General features: G+C 38.6%; 1 protein-coding gene across 9 annotated transcripts in view; it reads left to right on the forward strand.

The window, feature by feature from the left end:
- The window catches only part of BMPR1B (bone morphogenetic protein receptor type 1B), a 296,363-nt gene that overhangs the window by 84,888 nt on the left and 189,686 nt on the right, over positions 1 to 21,789 (forward strand). For all 9 annotated transcript variants that reach the window (XM_072862758.1, XM_072862757.1, XM_072862759.1 and 6 more), the window contains one exon: positions 1,695 to 1,765. The gene's annotated coding sequence lies outside the window, so the exon portion shown is untranslated. The remainder of the gene's footprint in view (positions 1 to 1,694; positions 1,766 to 21,789) is intronic.

The raw sequence follows: 21,789 nt of genomic DNA on the forward strand, positions 1-21,789 counted from the left end.
ATCCCCAATATTTGGGCCCTTTTGAAGAAGTTCAGCAATGAAAAAGGAAGCTTTCAAAATCCCTCCAATGGGGTTCCCTCCAATCTTAGGGAGTGAAGGCAGTAATTTTTCTGACTTTTAATCTAAGTTGAAATATATATTACAGATGCATGAGAGCTCCCAAGATGTCAATGTTACAGGTATTTTGGGGAAGATGCCCTCACCATTAGCAGCTGGTCTCTGTTAATTAGAAGCAAAACCAAATGCTCACAACTCACTTCAGTAGTTTGTTCTATATACGAATGTTCACAAAACCAGTATGGACAAAATGCATGGAGATTTTCTTTTATCCCAGAAAAAGGGAAACAGTAACATACACTGAATTAACTATGTTGTTACAAGCTAGTTGCATATTTAAAATGTGTAGCATCTGATTAGTGGCACTTAATTACCTAGGTATTTTCTTTAATAACAGACAACATTAATTTTTCCTATCAAACAACAGATTATAAGAACTGTAGTATAACAAACTTGCTGTAGGAGCAAGGACAGCTACTTGAATCGGTCCATTATCAGCAAATCAGTTGTATTTATGCCCTTGCAAAATTTCTAGCTGTTCCAGTATTGTGAAGGAAATGATAAATATTTGGCCACTGTTTGGGACAGGAATGAAATTGAGCCATTCTGCAACTCTTGAATTGGTGTTGATATGTGTAAAACTACTTCAGATAAGATAAGCAGTGACATTGTAAAGATTTTAGGGAAGCTGTCTAAATGAATAATTTCTGCTTCACATTCTAGTGTGATAACGGAGTAGTTAATTAAAGAGCAAAGAAGCAAAAGCTCTGGTCCTCCTGTTTCTCCTTGCCTCTGTGCTCTTGTGCCTTTTGTTGAACCTATGAAATTGCTTTTCCTTACAATATAAACATGTAATGTGTTCGTTTTCCAGCAGCCTTCATCATCATCATCCTACTGTAGCTGTTGCTCCCTCTTCTTTTGCTCTTTTGCTTCTAGCCTCTATGCTTAATTTTCCAGCCTTGTCTTCAGTCCTTTCCAGCTGACTGAAACCGTTCTTGCTGAGGACTTTGGTAAAGCTTTTATGGCTACATTGCAGAATAAATGAATCTTATCTCTCTGCTGCTTATGAGGCTGTTGATCTCACACTAAGACTTATATCTGTTGTCATACAAATCCCATCCTACTCCCGTGGAAGTGTTTGGGTTTGTGTGTTTGTGTGCTCCAACAAGGAGGAGCTATGGTCCTTAGTTGTCATGGTTTTATAAGATCTGGGAATTATTAGGGCATCCAGAATTATTTTTAGTAATGTGTATCATGTTATCTCATTCTTCTGGGGCCTCTATTAAGATGTAAAGGAAACCTGTGTGGTCGAAGATTGCACAATGGGTTGCAATATTGCCATTTTCTCTTGGAAGCTGACCTAATAAATAAAAGTGTAACTTTCCTTATAAAATAGTATTGTTGAATATTTCACTCTCAATGGGCTGTGTTCATAGGAACATTTATAATGTTACTTGCTACATTGTAATGTAGTAAATATATAACTAGCTATATGCCATCAGTGGGCTTTTTTCTAGATATCATTATATTTTACCTGAGTATCATAACAGAATTGGAAGGTCCGTATTATTTTGTAATGATTTAAACCTTCTTTCAGAATATCACTAATCATTTAAAAAAATGTTCTTTGCCCACAGGGTGGAGTTCATTTCTTTTGTTCTTGGGAGCTGAATAGGAGAAAGGGACATTTCAGCTTTTCTTGATAAAGGTAAGACAGCATCTGTTGATAAAGATAAGACGCTGTTCATTATTATGAGCTCATAGAAAGTTTGTCAATGGAGGGTTTGTTTATTTTGGGTTATTTTTTTCAAGTTCTGTGCTTTGTAGTAAGTTCAATATGTGATAACATAACTTGTATTGGGAATGGAATGTGTAATTCTACCACAGGTATCAGTAAAGGCTCTGAAGATAAGCAAGTACCTTTAGATCAGCATGACAAAGTGGATAGCAATTTGTTCTACTTCTGGAACTTGTGACATTTTCCATATGCCATTGAACTGGCCTGCCCAAGTTCACTCCATCATGCTTGCACATGGCGAGAGCGCTTAAAAACAGTAGAGTTCTGTCCATGTTGCTTGTCAAAGAAAATGCATAGGCTTGCCTGGTGCTGTCTTTACTGCTCTGTATCGTCGTGTGAGAGTGCAGAGGTTTGATGTGAGGCAAGAAGGGTCTTGAGACCTATATTAATTGAGATACACCTTCAAAATTAAGCAGCAAATGCCTATCCTACTTCTGCTTGTCAGAAGTAAGAGACAGAGAAGGGGATACAACTCTGGAAGTCTTCTCAAAGGCATGTTTTGCCCAATGGTTCTTGCTTCATGTTGTGCTAAAAGGTCTGATGTTTTATAAATTTTATAGACTGTTAAATTTAAACCTGCAAGAAACATTTAAAGGTATAGTGTGCAACTTAGTGTTGAACTCTTAATTGCAATTTTTGATGCAGAAATCAACATAGCACTGTCTTTCCTTATTTCCATTTGGCAAATTTTGAAAAGTGTTTGTAGGTAGATTTGATGTGACAACTGCCAAGAATTGGGTTGGTCTGCTTTAACAGTTACCATGCGTGCAGCAGATTGACCATCTGTGTGTCCTTCATGCAGTGCAGTGCGGGTAGGGAGCACAAGCCTGTTTCTGTTCAAAGGGGCTGGAATTCATACATGGTCATTTATCATTTCTCATCTGAAAGAGGCTGCAGTCTCTAATTAAGGGTGGTAATGTGTTTTAACGAGCACAAGCTGATCGCTACCTATTGTGTGATTGTGTCTGCAGATCTGCTTTTGACTCGTTCAGCATTGTGTTTAACTGGATAGTAGTATGAAGGCTCCAGTTGTATGTTAATGTTTAGATTATCAAGAACAGCAAAGCACAGGTCTACTCCTTGAAAGTTAAATAGCTTGTAAAAGAGAAAAAGACTCAAAACTCTAACAAACCTGAAGAGAAATCAGAAGATTCACCAAAAGTCAGATTTGTGTGTTTGTGCTGATGTAGCTGATTTGGAGGTTTTAGTTGTAAGCATTATACAACTTTATACACTGATAAATACAAAAAATTCCCTTGAGTTTAGTAAAATCCTTCTAATGTACCCTGGTGCTCCTGTCCTCCCCCACCTTGTGACTCATGAAGCCATTGCCCATCGTTTCAAATGTTTGCATTTTGTGATTTTTTTTTTTTAAATTTACTCAGCATGTATAATCTCAAAGGTTAAATTGCTGTTGGATGAATTCTCAAGCAGTTATGAAAGGAGAAAGAAATTTTCCTGCTGAAATGGTACATCTATTGGGAGGACTTGTGGACTTTTAGTGAAGGAATGTGTTCCAGTGTTAGATTGCTAAAGATGCAGGGGGAAAAAATTGCTATGCTAACATACATGAAAATGTATTAATAATAATTTACAGATAAATTAATATGGCCTGAGCTTAATCTCATTCTGGCAAAACCCATGTCGAAGGAAATGAGAATTTACTGGGTTAGGATCTAATTGAGTCTGATTTTTTTTTTCTTTTTTTCCCTTCTTCCCTGCACTGGAAAACTCATTTGAAGTAATAGCCTTAAATATTAAATAGTACTGTACCTACTGTGTTAATTTGTTGGTTAGAGGCAAAAAATTTTTTTCTTATCCTTGTAAGACTCAGTTGCCTGTATAAAGCATGGTCTTTCGGTGAAACAGCGTGCTCTTGCATTTTCTGAATGTTGAGCAGAAGTTATTCTTCCTTAGAGATTGCTCCATTCTTCTTGTGCATCCATTAAGCCTTGCTCAGTGATATATATGTAATGGGCTAGATCTGACTCGCTGCACTTCCTTCTCTACTTAAAAAAAAATCAGTATATGTGAAGCCTCTGGGGTGTGTGGTTCCCTCTGGGCGCACAGAGCAAGCAGCAGCACTTTGCTTGCTCTTTGTTACTATGTGGGAGTGGAAGAGCTCGGAGTTCATACTTAAGTTTATCAGTACCCAGCAGGGTTTAAGAATTGCCCTTAATAACAGAAATTCCCAGACGTAATCAGTAGCAGATTCAGTTTCCGACCGTGTTGAATCGATGCTCGTGTGTAGCTGTGGGAGGAACTTGAGCTATACATGCAGGATCAGTTAACAGTATCACTGAAAGAAAATTATAGTTTGTGAGCTCTGATGCATCCCCGTATCATAACTACTTCTTCAGTTTAAATGATCTTGCAATGGCAGCAGGCTTCATGAAGAAAAATGTTAACTGTTCTCTGCCTCCTACCTGCAGTCTGTTCCGAAAAGATTGCCCTTAAGTATTAATTTAGCCTTATTATCAACATTATATGCTTCTGTATTATACACTGAAAGTTCAAGTCTGTAAATTGTGTGCGAGTGTAGGACAAATACTTTGAAAACTGAGGATGCCAGCAGGCTGCCAGTTCAGCTGTGCTTTCTCCCAGGAGTGGTCTGAGTTAACGTCGTAGACTGGGAAAACTCAGGTCCTCGGGAGTGGAAGGCCAGAAACTGTCCTTCAGCTTTCCTGTGTCTTCCTCCCAGTTATGATGAACGGTGTAATTTTTTTTCAACACAACATAGTTCAAGTCCAAACCCAACAATCGTCCCCATGTGCATCTTAATTCTTTCTTCCCTGACCCTTTTTTAAAATCAAGAACCCCTTGGGGCAGCAGCACTCTTCATACTGGTCTAGTTTACAGCAGAGCACGTGCATGTTCTGCTCAGTCTTCTCCCTGAACAGAGCTGTGTCAGAAAGCAAATGCTGTCCCCAATAATAATATTTGCCTCAAAGGAGCTTGACCTGCTTTGTGATGTTTTTGGAAACAACATACAGGAATAAGCGTTATATCACAAATGAAGCAAGGAAAAGAAGGTTGCTGTTTTCCTTAAATATGAACAGAGCTTTAATACTGCTGAAATGTTTGTTTTGCTGGGGGAGGTTCACTTTCCAGGAAGTTGGACGTTTTCTTGACTTGTTTATTTTGGATATTTCTGCTAATTGATTGTAATCTAATTATCAAAATATAAAGTCAGGCCTCTGAAACAGACAGTAACTGCAGTTGGAAAGTTTTATTGTGATTCCTGCATTGAAGGAGGAGAACTGAGTGGCATTTATGTTTCTAGTACTGTATATAGCTGGCAGTGGAGTCACTGAGTCGGTGGTGAAGTGTACGATGTTTTGTGACTGGGAACCATCCTTCAATAACTGTTCTCATGACTTTCAGTTTATCAATGCATAGCTTGTTCTACGTTATAACATGCAACTAACTGTCAACAGAGAAAGGCTGATTTGTGTAGAAAATTATGCAAGGGAACATCTTGTTACCTTTCCTGTTTCATATTCTAACAAAATAGGCCATTTCAGATTACTGGTAAGCATTTGTCACCTTGGAAAAGTGACTACTGTGAAGTATAAATGCTGAGGAATATACCTGGTTAAAATACACCTCTTTCCCACATTGCGGCTGACTTTCTTTTGTGTCTAAAAGGCGATTAGCACACAAGAGGGAGGTTGGGGGAGGAGTGGATGTTGCTGAATGGAGTGGAACAGGTTACTCATTCTTTAGAATAGCCAGAAGGTAAACTCAAGTGCACTTGAAAAACCACGCTGGTAAAATACCCCATGTGTAGTTGAGGCTTTTAAATACAATGTTTACTATTGACTTTTATATTGGGTTAGCGAATGAATCAACTCCCGAGAATGCACTGGAAAAATACGCTGTGGAGGATGTTAAAAAGTGGCAGTGTAGGCTGTGGTGCTTTGCACGCTGCAAGGTCACTTAAATGCGTGTGTGTGGTGTGTCTATTTTCTATATACATAGAGAATATATGTGTATATGTTCTATATACAGACATATATAAATATTCCTTATGTAGAGTATACATATATTACACGTATGTATGCATACATGTATATATGCACATATATACGTGTATGTGTGTATATATATGTGTGTATACGTATGCATATGCATAACAAGAACAAGTACAGAGATTCTCAAACTGGGTATGCAGGAAGTATCTTGGAAGGCAGGAAGTGGCCCGGGAAGATTGAATCCAGGGTTTTCCCTTCCTATCCATCCACAAATACTATCTCATCACCCGTACTCTATGAAGAGAGTAATGTTTAATTTGATCTAGTGGGGAGGAGGCGACGGGAATCAGTGAGGGACTACAAGAAGCTTGCAGGCAACTGGGTGGTGTAATCCTCTGCTGATAGGTGAGGTGCAGGATTTGGGAAGTCAGGCTGGAACGGACCAACCTAACTCAGAGAATTTGGTACTTAAAGTGCCTTTTTTTCTTTTCTTTTTTTTTTAGCAGCGGACGAAAAGGGAGCGAAGGGGTTGATGGTATGACTTACCAGACTTGGCAGGACTGAAGTTGGGGGCAGGTTGGGAATGAGATTCTGTTGAGATATATATTTATATTGCAGGGGGAGAAGAAGCAGGAGAAATGGTACAAAAAACCTATTAAAAACCCCCTAAGATAGAGGAAAGAGAATTTACAGTGCTTGAGAAATATAGAACAAGTCTGAAACTACAGACTATGCATGGGGAAGTTGCTGGCTAAAGTATTAGCTTTGATGTGATTAAAAGAAAAAAAACTTGTTCACATATTTATGAAAATATGAAAATAAAGTAAAACAAGTTGTGGTGGCAAGGGCAGGGTAATGTAACCTTTGCAGCCTTGAGGGATCAAAAGCAGGATGTAAACACAGAAACTAAACCCACCTTATCTTGGTACAGAAAGTACAATTTGCATTTTCCCTGGCCTTGGATAAAAAGACAAGCTGTAGGATGCCTAACAGAAGTTGTTCTAGCCACTGGGAGTGGAAACAAACCTATGTCATCATATGAAATGAATAATTTTCATTACAAACGCACATCTTGTGGATCCATGGAATTGCGAGTCCACTGCCAAAAAGGTGTTGGGTGGCAAGTCCAGAGCAAAAGAGAAGGAAGCTGAGTAAGATTTTGATCTGCCAGAGTTGGCTATTGCTGACTGAGACTATTTTAACTGAATCCTGCCGTATTAGTATTAAAATACTGTGTCAACCAGTGTTGTCTACTAGAATAGCAGAAAACACTTTTGAAATAAGCAGATCACTGCAGTTCCCTGGAAATTATTATCTGCAGTCATGACTACCTAATGCACAAAAATGTAATATTCTGCGCCAGGGCAGTACAATAGAAGCATTGTGATAATGTGATAATTTTTCTTCCTGGAAAAGCATAATTTAGATCACCGAAATCAGTGGGACTGAAGGACACAGTTAAAATGAATCATGTGTTGCTGTCATGGTTTAACCCCAGCTGGCAACTAAGCCCCACGCAGCCGCTTGCTCACTTCCCCCCACTGGGATGGGGAGAGAATCGGAAGAGTAGAAGTGACAAAACTTGTGGGTTGAGGTAAAGACAGTTTAATAGGGAAAGCAAAAGCCATGCACGCAAGCAAAGCAAGACAAGGAATTCGTTCACTCCTTCCCATGGGCAGGCAGGTGTTCAGCCGTCTCCAGGAAAGCAGGGCTCCATCACGCATAACAGGTACTTGGGAAGACAAACGCCATACCTGCTAATGTCCCTCCCTTCCTTCTTCCCCCAGCTTTATATGATAGGCATGACATTATACGGTGTGGAATATCCCTTTGGTCAGCTGGGGTCAGCTGTCCCAGCCGTGTCCCCTCCCAGCTTCTTGTGCCCCCCCAGCCTCCTCGCTGGTGGGGTGGGGTGAGGAGCAGAAAAGGCCTTGGCTCTGTGTAAGCACTGCTCAGCAATAACGAAAACATCCCTGTGTTATCAACACTGTTTCCAGCACAAATCCAAAACATTGCCCCATACTAGCCACTGTGGAGAAAATTAACTCTATCCCAGACAAAACCAACACGGTTGCTCTCTTGGATAGTGCTAGCTGGACCTTAAATACGTTCCTAGGTAATGTAGTTGGAACGATAGCACATCCCTCCATCACATTTGGGACACTGAGATTTTCAGCGGACAAAACTCCTGTATGTGTTATGGCTTAACATCATATTGCAAACTAGTGAAACTATGCGTGAAGGTACTGCATTTTGATAATCACGGCTCTGTGTCTGGAATTGAATTATTTGTATAATACCTTACATAACCTATTGGCATATGTTGAATGAATAAGAATGTCTCTGGAGACCTACAAATGGGAACACTTATTTGGAGAATTAGGAGACCAAACCAAAGGGCTAAGCCTTCTGTAGAGATCTGACTGCTGCGCTGAGAAAATCAAAGTCCATGTGCATGATCTAAACCATGTTTGACATGCCAGGCTTTGGTTTCACCAGGAGACTCACTATGGTATTTGGTTATGTTTTTAAAACCCACAAGTGTAAATTAGAACGAGCTAATTTTATAATTATTCCCAACAGACACGCAAGTAATTTAGTCTCAAACATGTTTATTTTATAAAGACACAATCATTCAAAGAAGAAGTGCTGAGAAACCACAAGTGGTTTGAGCAATAGAGGCTTAGAGCTTTTGCAAACACGCACATGTTTAAAATGTGGTAGCATTTGTTTAAAAGCCATTGAGTGTTCTGTCTCTTTCTTTGCGGCTTTATGACTGTCCTTAACATTAATACCAAGGAACTGGAGGGTGGGAGGGTTGTTTTGTTGGTGGTGGTGTTAGTCATTAATTTAGTTAAAATTCCAGGAAAAAACTCAGTTGTTCAGACTTGAGGAATGAAGAACAAAATCATGCTTGTTTAAGATGCTGCTGGAGGAGAGACTGATCCCGAGACTGAATAGAGAAAGGGATTTTTTTTTTTTTTTTTAAATCCTGAGACTTGATGGATTGTTCATTCTGAAGAGACAGGGATACCACTTTAATATGTTGTTTTTCTTGTCTCAATAGCTTGAGGAAGTGACTGCTGACAGGATGCAAACATGCTGTATGGAAAGGGCACCACATACAAATACGTTAAAATCAAGACTGTAATATTAGCCTGTATATAAGTCCATAAAAAGATGGTTAGAAATGGTGAGGTTCTCAACAGTTAATGAGCAAGTTCACATATGTCATGACTCTCACTAGTTATCTGATAGTTATTTTGGCATGACCCAAGAGGAAATAAATATTTAACAATGATAGAAGTTAAATGCCCCACAGCTTTTGGGTCTTATACAACGCATGATATGATGCTACAATTTTTTTGGAAATTAGTGCTAGTAATAACAATACAATTTACAGGTGGCAAACGGCTCTCAAAACCACTGCGCTTTCTGAGAGCAGTAAGTTTTACTGGCTAGTTAGTCTTTGCTTCTTTTACTAGGAAAGATTGAACAAACAACTTCACCTTGGCTGTAATGTGCTGTCAAAGGTGAGTTTTACCCTACTTTGCTTCTTTAAGGTGGTGTTTAAATAAATCTGTATTTGACTTTTTGTAAGCAGTACTTTGTTTTCTCCTTTTGAGACAAGTATCAACTTTGAGGGGGGGGGGGAAAGGGAGATTCGTGGTGGTTTTTGTGTGGTTGTATATACAGGTTCTGTTTATAATGTCTGTATTTACACTTATTTTATATAATGCAGATATAAAGCTGTTGTAAACTTTTTGTAAGATTTTTAAATACAGCTAGGTAGCAACCAGACTTTTTACATTTCCTGTGTAAGTTTTTAGGGTCAAAACCCTAATCTTTAATCAGGCAATGTATCATGTTTTAGGTTCAAGTGTCTCGCCTCTGGAATAAGTTATTTAGCTGCATCTGAAGCCTAATGCTGCTGGAGTTAATATATAAATCTTTATTTCTAGATTTTTCAAAAGGTCTACAAAAATCAAACACCAATTTTTCAATAAAGGTAATAGGATTTAGGCCTATTACTTCATATAAGTTTTTAAAATTTCAAGCCCTGCTTAAAGTAGGATAGTATGGTTGGGAAGTCAAGATGACAAATTAAAAAAAATTGGAGTAAATTGTTCTTTTAGATACCAGACCTTTTTGGCAATTTCCACAAAATTTCTAGTATAAAGTAGAAATGAGTATTTTGTGAATTAATCAATTGCTTTCTAAGTTAGAATATATATTTTAGTCTTTCAGTCTGGACAGCTCATACCGATTTAAGGAGTTTTTAGGCTTTATGGAATATCTTAAAATGCATTTAGAACTTTTAACTGAATTCTAGATAACTTTTTAAAAATCGTATGGTCATTGGTTTTGTAGAATATACCAGATTCATAGCTTCAGTGAAAAATTAGATTTTTAACTTGAGTGCAGGAATACGGCCCTGATGAGAACAGATTTTAGTGGCTTGAGGAAAGGAATTATTATGAGTATTCAATGACTCAGAATTCTGCATGAACTTATTTTGTACTGATCTCCTGCAGTGTTTTAGTACTGGTCGTCAAGTTTCTGGCACAATCTAAAACTGTAATTCCAAGCCTTTCTCTTTGGTCAAATGTACAGGTCATTGCTCTCATTGCTCTCTGCTCTAATAGTTATGCCTTCATATTTACATTTCCCATCAGAAAATGCGTGTTTTAAATTGTTGAGTGCAGGTTTCAAGATTGCCTCCAAAGCTGGAGAACTTTGTGCAGCAAGGGCTTATGTGTGGTATGTCCTCATCTACATCTCACCAAGGTCAGCAGAAAGGCACCCATTGATGGCAGTGGGTGGTTGAGCACCATTGGTAGCGTTCTCCTCTAATACGTTACTGTATGTTTTTTCCATTAGTTTACGTGGTTGTATGCTAGAAACATATCTTTGCGGTTTCAGTTATTAAAAAGTTCTGCCTTTCAGTTTGTGCAGCAATATGTATGACACGTAGCTCTTTTGTGAAGTTTTTCATGTAGATGCACTGTTTCACTACTTTCATCTAACAAAGAATTTTCTTGACCTGGCATCAAAACCCTCAAATGTTTTCATCTTCAAATTGGTATTTTATTTTAAATAGTTACCAAAGTTGAGTACTTGCGTTACTTGCTTTACTTGCTATACTTGCTTCCTGTAAGTTTTAATGCTGAAATATTTTATTTACTTATTTAATTTTCTGTATGTTATCTGCAGCATGTGTTTTCCTATTTCACTTTGATTTCCTTTTTTATGCCTCTAAGACACCTTGCAGCTTGCAGTTTTTGAGGTTAGTTGTTGGGCTTCCCTTTTAGGAATATTGGCTTAGATAAATGGGAATGAATGTTCAGTATAGTCTTGGTAGCCCTTTGTTATGAAAAGCACATGTAATAGGTGATTCCTACTTTTTTTTACTTCAGTGGCTTTCCAGCTGCATTTAGCTAGTTATGTTTGTTATAAATGTCATCATTCACAAGAAGAAAAAACTAAATGCAGTGAATATTGCAAAGCCGCAGCAACACAAAGTGTATCTTGTTTTGTCAAAGCTGAAACTGGTTTTAGTCTCAAGGTTTCTGCAGTGATGCAAATTTTCTCAAAATAAAGTATACATATCTAAAAAACCAACAAACATATGAAACCTATGAATACTGTTATTCCGCATACATCTCTAGTGTTTATAAACATATGAAGAATTGCACTAAATACTAGTGCTACACAGGAAAAGGAAGGACTTCAGCAAACGTGGTACCACATGGAGAGAGCGTCAGGGTGGTAAGTAGATGTTTCCCACTTCCTTTTTGTTTCATATAGCTGTGAGGTGTGGGAATTCCGCTTCCCTTTTTGCATGCCCATCCTTCTGTCCTTTTAAAACGTTGTCACAAACATAAATATTGTCAGTGAGGCTTTGCGTATAAAGACCACCTAGAGAACATCTTTTCTGAGGGTCACAATATTGACTGGGAGAGAATAAATCTGTTAATGGCTGAAAGCAAAATAAATAAGGAAATAAAATCACCAGGTAGTCCTACGAGAATTTCTAGCTCTGGGAATATATATTAGACAACAACAACAACAAAAATATATATACACACATACATACATACACACACACACACACAGTGGGAATTTTTGTCAGAATAAAAAAAAAAAACCCTAAACAATAAGAGGTGGCAGATGTGGAGATTTGGGAAGTTGTTTCCATAACACCATGAATTATGGAATTACATTTGGACTTTAAATGCTTATATGCTGCAAATTTTCAAAAAAATCCTCTGAAATCCATAAAGTTTATTTTAAAGGCTTTTTTTCCAATTGCATTTAATAATGTTTATAGGTATTACATTAATATTAAAGTTCAGCAGTGCAAAATAAATTCTCTCAGTAAAGCCTCTCCATCTGAATGTATATTCAAAGAACTTTCTACTCAGTTTTCCTCCATTAGCCCATGTGTAGTTAAAAGCTACAATTAAAATGTCATCTGAGATAGGTGAGCAATGAATTTGTTTGAGACTTTCAGATCTGAGTCCAAAAGATGTAAAAAAAAAAAAAAAAAAAAGATCCTACAGTACTTCAAACATGATACATGCTCCTGTTTGGCTGCCAAAATTACCCTTGAAGACCTTATTTAAAATGATAGAGATTTACAGCACTTGTGTGCATAGTCGACAAAGGGAAATAAAAATGTAATTGTAAGCACTTATCAAAAGCTCCGGCTCTCGGTTAGCTTCAGTTAAAAAGCACAGTTTATTATGAAGTGACATGGTAAAGTTGTCAGGATTTTGTCAAGTCTAAGCTGGAGCTGAATGAGCTACAGGTAGGAGATTAAAGGCCCAATCCATACCCCACTGAAGTAAACTGGAAGTTTCCTATCAGATTTAAGACTTTAAAATTTGCCAAATATTTTGATTGTGTGTGATAAGATTTTTTTTTTAAATTTTCAGTGGTTTTTAGAAACATTACTTTATTGATTTACATATGTTTAAATAAGAATAAATTAATATTGCAGCTGAAAATCCCATTGTAACATATTGTGGAAGTCACTGTGTTGATCGCAGATGTTGGTGAGTGAGCCCTGGGTGTTGTGAAGAGCTGAACGGTGCCTGTTGCCCTGTGAGGCCCTCATCATCGCTATTTGTCGCTACATCTGTGTGCTGCAGCATGGCCAAGCCACGTGGATTTGAACCAGGTCAGATGTGGGAACTTGCTCCTGTTTTGTCAGCCTGGCAGGAGCACACAATGAGGTATTTATAGCTGCCTCCTACCAGCTGCAGGAAGAATGATGATACCTGATCTGGCATAAAATCTACCAAGATAAAATTACTTTCCAAAAAAGTTTTAAAATTTATTTGTATCAGCAGAATGGTTTGGTACCAGTTCAGCTTTTTTTTTGTCATGAGCTTTTGCTGCTTTTTTTAGGTACTGATCATGTGGAAACTGTAGTTACCATCTCAGTGAACCACAGCTTACAATTATTATTACTACATACTAAATATTAATATATTAATAATTTAATACTATTAAATATTTGAGCTGTATTGAAGTAAATTGGACTGTTATCTGACAGCTAGTAGTTGTCAGGGTATAATTTGAGGAGGTGGTTTTGGGTTTTTTTTTCCTCTTGTTGCAAAGATGTTTTTCCACGACAGGCTGCTTTCTCCTCTCCCTTCCCTCAACCTCTCCTCCCACACAAACCTTGTGCTCTTCCTTGCCATGATGTAACCATTTTTCATAAACAGGAGTCATACTATGAGATAGATTGATACTATTTTTTAAATGGGAATTTATCAGGCATGATCCTTGTCTGTTTTATCAGCGTAACTGCTGCCATGGTGAACCTGACTCAGGAACATGTAGCTGAGCATGGTGAATGACAGAAACGTTGTAAAATTTGTTACTGGGGAGGGGGTACTGGCCTTATTGGAGTAAATGTGTGTGGAATTGCACCCTCAGAGCAGACAATGGTGCGGTAATATTTCACATGAGGAAGTCTTATCAACAAAGGCTTAAAAGTTGCATCCTTTGTTTTAATTTCATTTTAGATATTTGTTAATATTTTCAAATTTCAGTCAACTTGTGGGCTTTTAGTAGACATGGGGTTGGTAACAGTTCGTTGAAGAGGAATGTAGGGTGAAGAAAATAAACAGCTCAATTCTAAGAAAAGAGCTGATCACCTGGAAAAATGTGTTGAAAAGGTAATTTACGGAGGGGAAAAAAGAGAGAATTATGAGAGGAGAAAATAATTGTCACATTTCAATCGCAAGTGCATATGCACACATACTGTTCTTCCATGTCTAATCACACTACAGCCCAGGATAAGTGAACAGAAAAGCCTATGCAGATTTTAGTTAAGTGATCCCTGCAACGTGAGATGTGGGAGGTGAAAAGCTCTGGTGGATGACAATCGGTTTTATCTGGGTTAGAGAAGAAACTTTCACTTCTCAATTTGATAACATGCTATCCACTATGTTTATGTCAATAAGTACACTGAAAACAAGCTCTCAAGAATTGACATTTATATGCGGCTGCAGCAGTGTAAAGAGTTTCAGAGTATTGTCTTGTTTCACCTCTGAACTTGCAACTCCGACTCAGGCAACAGTCATCATTTATATGTACGAATTCGGCAGCACCAAATAATCACTGGTAACAATTTTCATCAAAGGACAAGCGTGTGGACTTCAAACAATGTATAGAGCCTATCTGTCTACTTTGGACCATTTCGTTCATGCAGTAATTACCTGTGAGGAGTTTTGTACAACTGCTTTTTACGGTTTTACTGACTGCTGTCCATGACCAAGAGTCAGATTACTGGAGAGGTTTTTGCAAGCTCTATTGGCAGTGCGGCCACAAGCAGGCAACATCAGCGTTCAGGCCGGAGAACTTGATGGATAAGGTAAACCCCATATAAACTAACAAGCATATCCCTTGGCTGTATGAAAGAAGATGACGGCTGTAAGGTCACATTAAAGTCCTGAATTGTTTAGGAGAGCATATGTCTTCCAGCTGGGAAACATCACACAGACAGTTCAGAATACACCAAAGTTTTGTTTTAACAGAAACACAGAAAGTCAACTTAGGTAATTTTTATCTGCTGTCTTCCCTTGTGCCAGTGCTTTGGAAAGGAGAGTAAGATCTGTCATTAGTCATTGTTGCCTCTTGTGAGCTATTAATTTATTATGCTCTTTTATGTCTGTATGTATTTTTGTAAATAGTGCTTAGATTAAAGTTAAGTGTATGTATTTATAAAAACAGATGGATTGCGCTTTCAGGGAAAGTCGAGCTTTTTGCCTCTGAGTAGGACTGGTACCATTCATACTCATGTAAAACATCTACGCTCCTCTGTTGTCTTTGAAAGGTTTGGTAAATTTAGAAGCAAGACTAATGGTCGGCTATAAGAGCAAGTTGCAGAAACACCGATTCCAGTTTTCCTCATTTTTATTAACAAAGGAACAGCCTGTGTGTGATGGATATCTTTAGTAACTTGGTAGAACTTCATATACCCACCTCTGTACTTGCAAAGGGCTGTTGGGATTGCTTAAGTGCTGTTCTGTCCTGGGGCTGTGTGTACACAGTCATGGAGTGGTCGGGAGAGAGCTGTGTAAGAACTCCTGAAGGATCTTTCAAGGTAACGTGTAAATTTAGCATTATTGTTTTATTAAATGACCTTTTCCAGCTTTTGATCCCATTACAGTGGTGCTTTGTGTGGAGGTAAATAGGAACCTTGGAAACATGATGTGATGCTGCGTAATCGAGCTCTCCAAAAATCGTGAATGAAACTGTGTCCTCGGTGTAGGAAACTGAGCAGGGATGCACGAAGAGGCACTACTTGAGCAGAAGGTGAACTCAGCTTTTTGAAAGGAGATAAGGCACAGGCTAGGTAGCTTTAAAACTCTCAGGTGAGCTTTTAGTTTGACTTGTCTTCAGATGAATCAAATACATTCTGTGACTGCTACAGTTTGACAAGGAGTATTGTACTTAAGTCTGACTTCATTGTGCCATAGGCAGTTTTTCTACTATTTTTAAACTCTTGGATTCAGTAAAAAATGGATTAAGAAGAAAAAAAAATAGTGAGGAAATCTCACTGTGGATTCTGGTATTCAGTGGCTCCGGGCAAGCAAGGTGATGACATAAAATTGGGATGCATATTTAGGTTAGTGTTTTGGCAAGGTAAAGGGTAGGTTAACAAGGCAAAGATAGTAATTAGATAAACTTCTGGTTTAATTTCTCTTTTAGTTTCTCATTAGGTTTTGCCTTTGGGTACAGTCAGCTGCGGCATGACTTTATGCTTTATCATGTTGAAAGGGGGTATTGTAATTTGGATGCAGGCTTTGGCGTGAACAGCCTTCTGGCAGAGGGAAGGCTCTCTGGGAAGGATGGATCGTGAAAGGAGGGACTCCAGAAGAAATCAGACCTGCAGAAAACCTGGTCTGTTAATACAGCATGACGTTTTGCATGCTGTCTCTTGATTCTTGACTGTACCCTTGAGCTACAGCTCGTCTTTGGAACTTAGCTTGTGCCTCCTAAATGTCATTTTGTCAATCTTTTGCCTGACAAGGAGGGATGACGGAGGTGTCGCAGCTTAGCAGTGTCCCAGTTATTTCTGTGGCAGTTCCTTAAGCAGAAGGGCAGCAGTTACTGAGAAAGAAGGCGAAGCTTTGGGAATGTGTGCCTGGAGCTGAAAGGAGGATTGAAGCACGTGCAAAGGTGCTTTAGCACTGCTGGAAGGTGTTGTATGGGTAACCTGAGTCAAACTACGTACTAGTGTGACAGTTGGGGTTCCCTTCTATGAAAGATGAGATAATACTGAGTTACCAGAGGTTTTTCACCCTTTCTTAGTTAAAACAAAAGCTCATTTCAGGTCTATTTGCAACGTTGCTACTACGCATGATGAGGCCTCTTTACCCAGAGCTCTGCTCTCCTCCGAATGGGTTGGTTTATGCCAAAAATGGATTATCCTAGTGTTGCCAGCGAGTGTGACCCACAGTGCAGCGTGAAGAGAAATCCAGTATTCGTACTATGGAGATAACTGTTTTCCCATTCACACTCTCTGTGGCTTGTGTGCTTGCCTGGTGCCTCTCCCAGCTCCCTCTTTGTCATTGCAGTCTGAATGCTTGGAAATATGTAAGTTTGGTTGGTTGGGGTTTTTTTTTGTTTGTTTGCATTGTCCGCAAACAGACAGCCCAATGGCTGGTGGTTGCTCCTGCTGCTGTTGGTTTTACTGTTCTTCTCGGGTGCCTCATGGAGAGCTTTCCCAGCCTAGAGCTAGCCTTATGCTCTGCCGTGAGGGTAGTGCTCCCAAGCTGAAGAAACCTGAGAAGGAGAGACAGCCTTCCTGCAAGTAACAGATGGTTACTGTTTTAAATACAGGCAAAAAAAATTATGGATTCCTACCTAACATGCAGTGCTGGGAGAGAAGGGAGGGTTTTCTTGAGGGGGGTGTCTGAAGGGAAAAGAGGTGGAAAGAGGGAGGTGAGGGATGAAAAAGAGAAAAATTGATTGGAGCTTTTTCATATCCTACTTAATCACAGTCATATGTCAGGCTGTTTGAGAGGAGGAGGCAGGGGATGGCTTGTTGAAATCTGTAGCGTGCTGGAATTCTATGAGCGAGTTGTGCGGTGTGGCGAGTCCTGTGGCTTGCTGCTGCCCCGATGAATAGAGCCTTTCCAGAGCTGCCAAGCCCAAAGCAAGTGTGGTCAGGGATTTATTACGAAATGTACCAAATCTTGGCATGGGGCTAATTGCGTATAACAAGGAGCGTGCTGGAAACTCAGACCTGAAAGGTGACAAATGCAGAAAGTATTCTATATCTGATGCTGGTGAAAGAGGTTTTGTGTAAGGGAATGTCTGTATGTCTGTGCTTTTTGCTAATGAGCTCCCAAACATTAGCTGCATGTTTTCGTGTTATTAGCTTGGTTAAGATAGATGTAGATTTCTTGTTTTGGTTATTTATTTCACAGCCAACAAAGAGTAATCACTATATGGCTGTAATAGCTGAAGTTCTCAAAGCAAGTGTGTGGGTGCTGTCTTCAAAGAATCTGACACACACACAAAGAGGTGGTAGGATAGAAAGTTATGAGGCTGGGTATTAACAAAATACTGAAGTTGAGAGTTTGAAACTTGAATAGAAAGGTTCCAGAGACAGCAAAAATGACCTGTTGGCCCTGGAGAGAGTATTCCGTTCAGTATCCTCAGTGGTTGAGTGACAAATTTGTATAGCAAGACTGGTGTGTCTTCAAGTTTTAAAGTTTACTGGACTTACTGTATCCGCATCCCTGAAAGCCAAATGTTCATTATTGTATTACACAGCATAGACCTATACCACAGTGACATTTAATCTGGTGGAAAGCTTCTTGCTTCCTTTTAGTGCTTCTTCCTGTTCTTTACAATATTCATAGCTGCATTTTTAAATCTTGTATTGGTCTTTGACATCACCTGTAGTTAAGCTTTATGTCGGTGGCCATGCCGAGGTAAAGGATACTGCTTGTGCCTTTGAAAACCATCAGACTGTCCAAATGGGTATTGTCAAAAATCAGAGGTACTTCAAACTGGAACTGTAAAAAAAAAACCAACAACCAACCAAAAATAAAACACAGGATGGGTATAGAACTTACTTGACTTAGATATTAACTAACATACAAGCTAGGCAATAGTGAAATGTGTTGTAAGAAATAAAAACAAATGTCACAATTTTATGCAAATATTCTTTCTTGTCAAATTGGCAGCATCAATTTTTTTCCCTCTGCCTTCCCTCTGCCTTCCCTCTGCCTTCTCTTTTTTTCTTTTATTTTTTCTTTTTTGAAGGAGAGCAACTTTTGAGTTGATGTTTCAGCCAGAAAACAAATATAAATCGATAGTAAGAATTTTCTGTGGTTTTTCTTCATAGGGCATCTGCTCCTTGACGTTTCTAAAACTCTTTTCTCGTCTAAATTATAGGGTCTGAAAAACATACTAGCCTATTTAATCCTTTTTCTGGTGGTGCAAGATTTGCTGTACAGTGGAGTATTAGGGAGAGACAGAGATTCAAAGTAGAAGCTTCCTGCATAGAACTGCCTTCACCTCAGTTTAGTTGTGCCTAATAACTTGCATCAGTTTGAGACAGTAATGACTCGTGTGGTGTTGGTTTGTGGAACTGCTCTGAACCTGGCAAGTCTGTGGCAGGTGAGTCCTATCAGGTTTATCTTAGCTCCTTTCTATCCACAATAGTCTTTACTGTATTACGTTCCTGCCAGTGGCATGGGAGAGGAAGCAATGAGAACCCAGCAAAGTCGAACAGTCTCTGGGTCTGTTAGTCTCAACAATCCTCCAAAGGTGTCAAAGCCTTTTATTTCATAAAAACAGAGAAAGAGCTTTCCACTCTGAGCCAAATCCTTCAATGTCAGCATTGATAGAGATTGCATTGTCCTGGTTGGTAGGGGGGAAACAAGTGCTTGGTGAAATCTGGCCTGGTGCACACAACAAACATTGCCTTTTGGTCTTGACACTGCTTCAGTCTTTGAATTTGCTCAGTGCCTGTCTCCTCTGATGCACCAAAGGAGCAGGTCCTGCACTCCTGAAAACAACTGACTACCCCTTAACCATCAAAATCTCCTTAATCGATCTCAATGATGCAATAAAAATGATCCAGTCCTGTTGTAAAAAACTGGGTTTTTTGATAGTTTAGATTCTTAATTGCTACAGACTCTTTAAATCATATTATACGTGCATTTAAAGAGGTATTACCCTCATGAAGACTGAGCTGTGATATTTAAAAATGACCATGTTAACAGAGAACCAAGTCATCTAAAATAAATGCCTCCCATAGGGAATGTCTGATACCTTCCTAATTGCAGAACAACAAAATTGTATATGCAGGCTGATGGGAAAAGAAGAAATTGAAAGCAAAGGAGCATCTGCATTACAAAGTAACAGTTGGAAACAGTTTTGATTTTTCTTTTATTTTTTATTTAGCTTTTGTTTTGTGTTTCAGTTATGGATGAGTGTACACAGAGTCCCTGTGCAGAAACTCATAATTTAAAAGACCCAAAATTTTCTGATGTGTGTAATCCAACTGGTATTTTCAGACATGAAGTAATTTACTCATTAAAAGATATTTCTGAGTTTGGCAATCTTTTTTAATTCTGCTTTTTGTGAGATCAATCAAAGTTTAACTAAAAAAAACCCAACGACCCTACTTTTCAAAAAACATCTTTAATGAAAAATGATTATAATAGAAACTGGTCATGCAATTTTAACAATTTTCTGCCTCCATTTTCAAGAGTCCCGGGTTGGGGAGGATATTTAGTGAGCTAGAAACACGTGAGGCATTTGGGCTTTGGTAATACTTGCACATTAGGTAGTGTAGCAGCAGCATGAATCTTTGCTAGTTCCACAGTCAAAGAATCATAATCCTTTGGACAAATTGTGTCAATATAGCAACTTATTATTCTGAATCATAGCATGATAAACACAGAAAACAGTAGTTTCTGTATTCCTCTGAGTATTCCAGATTCTCCTGTGAGCTACTGTAAGTACTGGTAGCACTGGTAGTAGTACCTCCTGCCATGGTTTCCTGTCACAGTGATAGTCAGGAAAGGAGACGTTTACAAATGAAGCAAAAGAAAGCACAAGAAAACTTAAAATAAGCATTGTACACATTCACTCTTGTTCCATCAAAAGCTTTTATATGGGGTATGCAATCTAAGGCACTTGGTTCAAAGAATGCGTCAGCCCTTAATAACTTGCTGTGTAAGTACTGATACAGGCCTGATACAGTGTGCAGAATAAAATTTTATAAAAATGTCCCAGTGCAGAGATTTTTTTGAGTATGAGATGGTTATAATACCAAAGCTTTTCATTATTTAAAAAATAAAATGCAGTAGGTATAAATTGAACAAAGTTACAGGGTTCCTCCCAAGACCTATTCTTGCTGGCTTTAGAAGCATTACAGAGATCCCATTTTCACTCACATAAGCTGTTTTTGAACCATTTCCTAAAATCTATGAAGCCCAAACAAGACTTGTTTTCTTTGGCATAGAACATATGCATGTTCTATTTTACCTTCATTTTCCACAATAAATATTCAAGGTTTTTTGTAGAAAGCTAGAAATAGAGAGTTTTGATATCAAAATGGCAGTGTAAGTTTTGTAGAGATGCTGCCAGTTAGATTTGAACTCATACAGAGTTGTATCTGAAAGACAATGAGTAAAATAAAAGTAGGGGAAGGGACCACAGAATCAGAGAGAGAATCTCTTAAGATTTCTAGAGTGCTCCATCTTCCAGGGTAGAAATTTTTGATGGCTACTGACTATCGTACTTCCATTTGTGCAAGTTACAGTAGGTTTTTGCCCATTACAACCTCTGTCTAGAGCATGAACAGCCTGATGGTCCTTCTGTTGAAGCTAGCAGGAAATCTGTGCTCAATTCCAGCAGAGCTGAAGGAAGGGATGGTGCTGAAGGAAGAAAACAAATGCTCCCATAAATCATCTTCATTTGCACAGGCATAATGGTTGCAAGGGAGCCCGTAAGTTTTTCTGATCTCTAAAATGTGCCTTCTTGCTACCTTTCTAGCAGTCGTTCACAATAGACATCAGGGGATGCTAAATCTCGTAGCCATTGACCTGCTTTCCCTAGATGAACAGATTAAATGGGATATGTGGTGGGAGATGAACTGACATCTTTGAACTAATTTTTACCTAAGTGGTGGCCAAGTTAATCCCTCTGTCTTCCTTTCCCCAGCATAAGAATTAAATTTAAGAAGGATTCATAAAAGCTGCAGTTTTCACTCTGAGGACATTCTCCAATTTTGGAGGCTTCCGCTGAGGAAATTATTTTCCTCCTCAGTTCATGATCCTAATAAGCATGTTAAAAAGAAGCAGCATACAAGTAATGGTGTGATCCAAGCCAAAAATAATACTGAGCAAGGGTGTTGTCATGGACTAACTGTATCAGAAGAGCAGTAATAAGTTTATTACTTACAGACAGCATAAA

This window comes from Ciconia boyciana, chromosome 5 (genome assembly GCF_034638445.1).
Source record: "Ciconia boyciana chromosome 5, ASM3463844v1, whole genome shotgun sequence".
NCBI lineage: Eukaryota > Metazoa > Chordata > Aves > Ciconiiformes > Ciconiidae > Ciconia > Ciconia boyciana.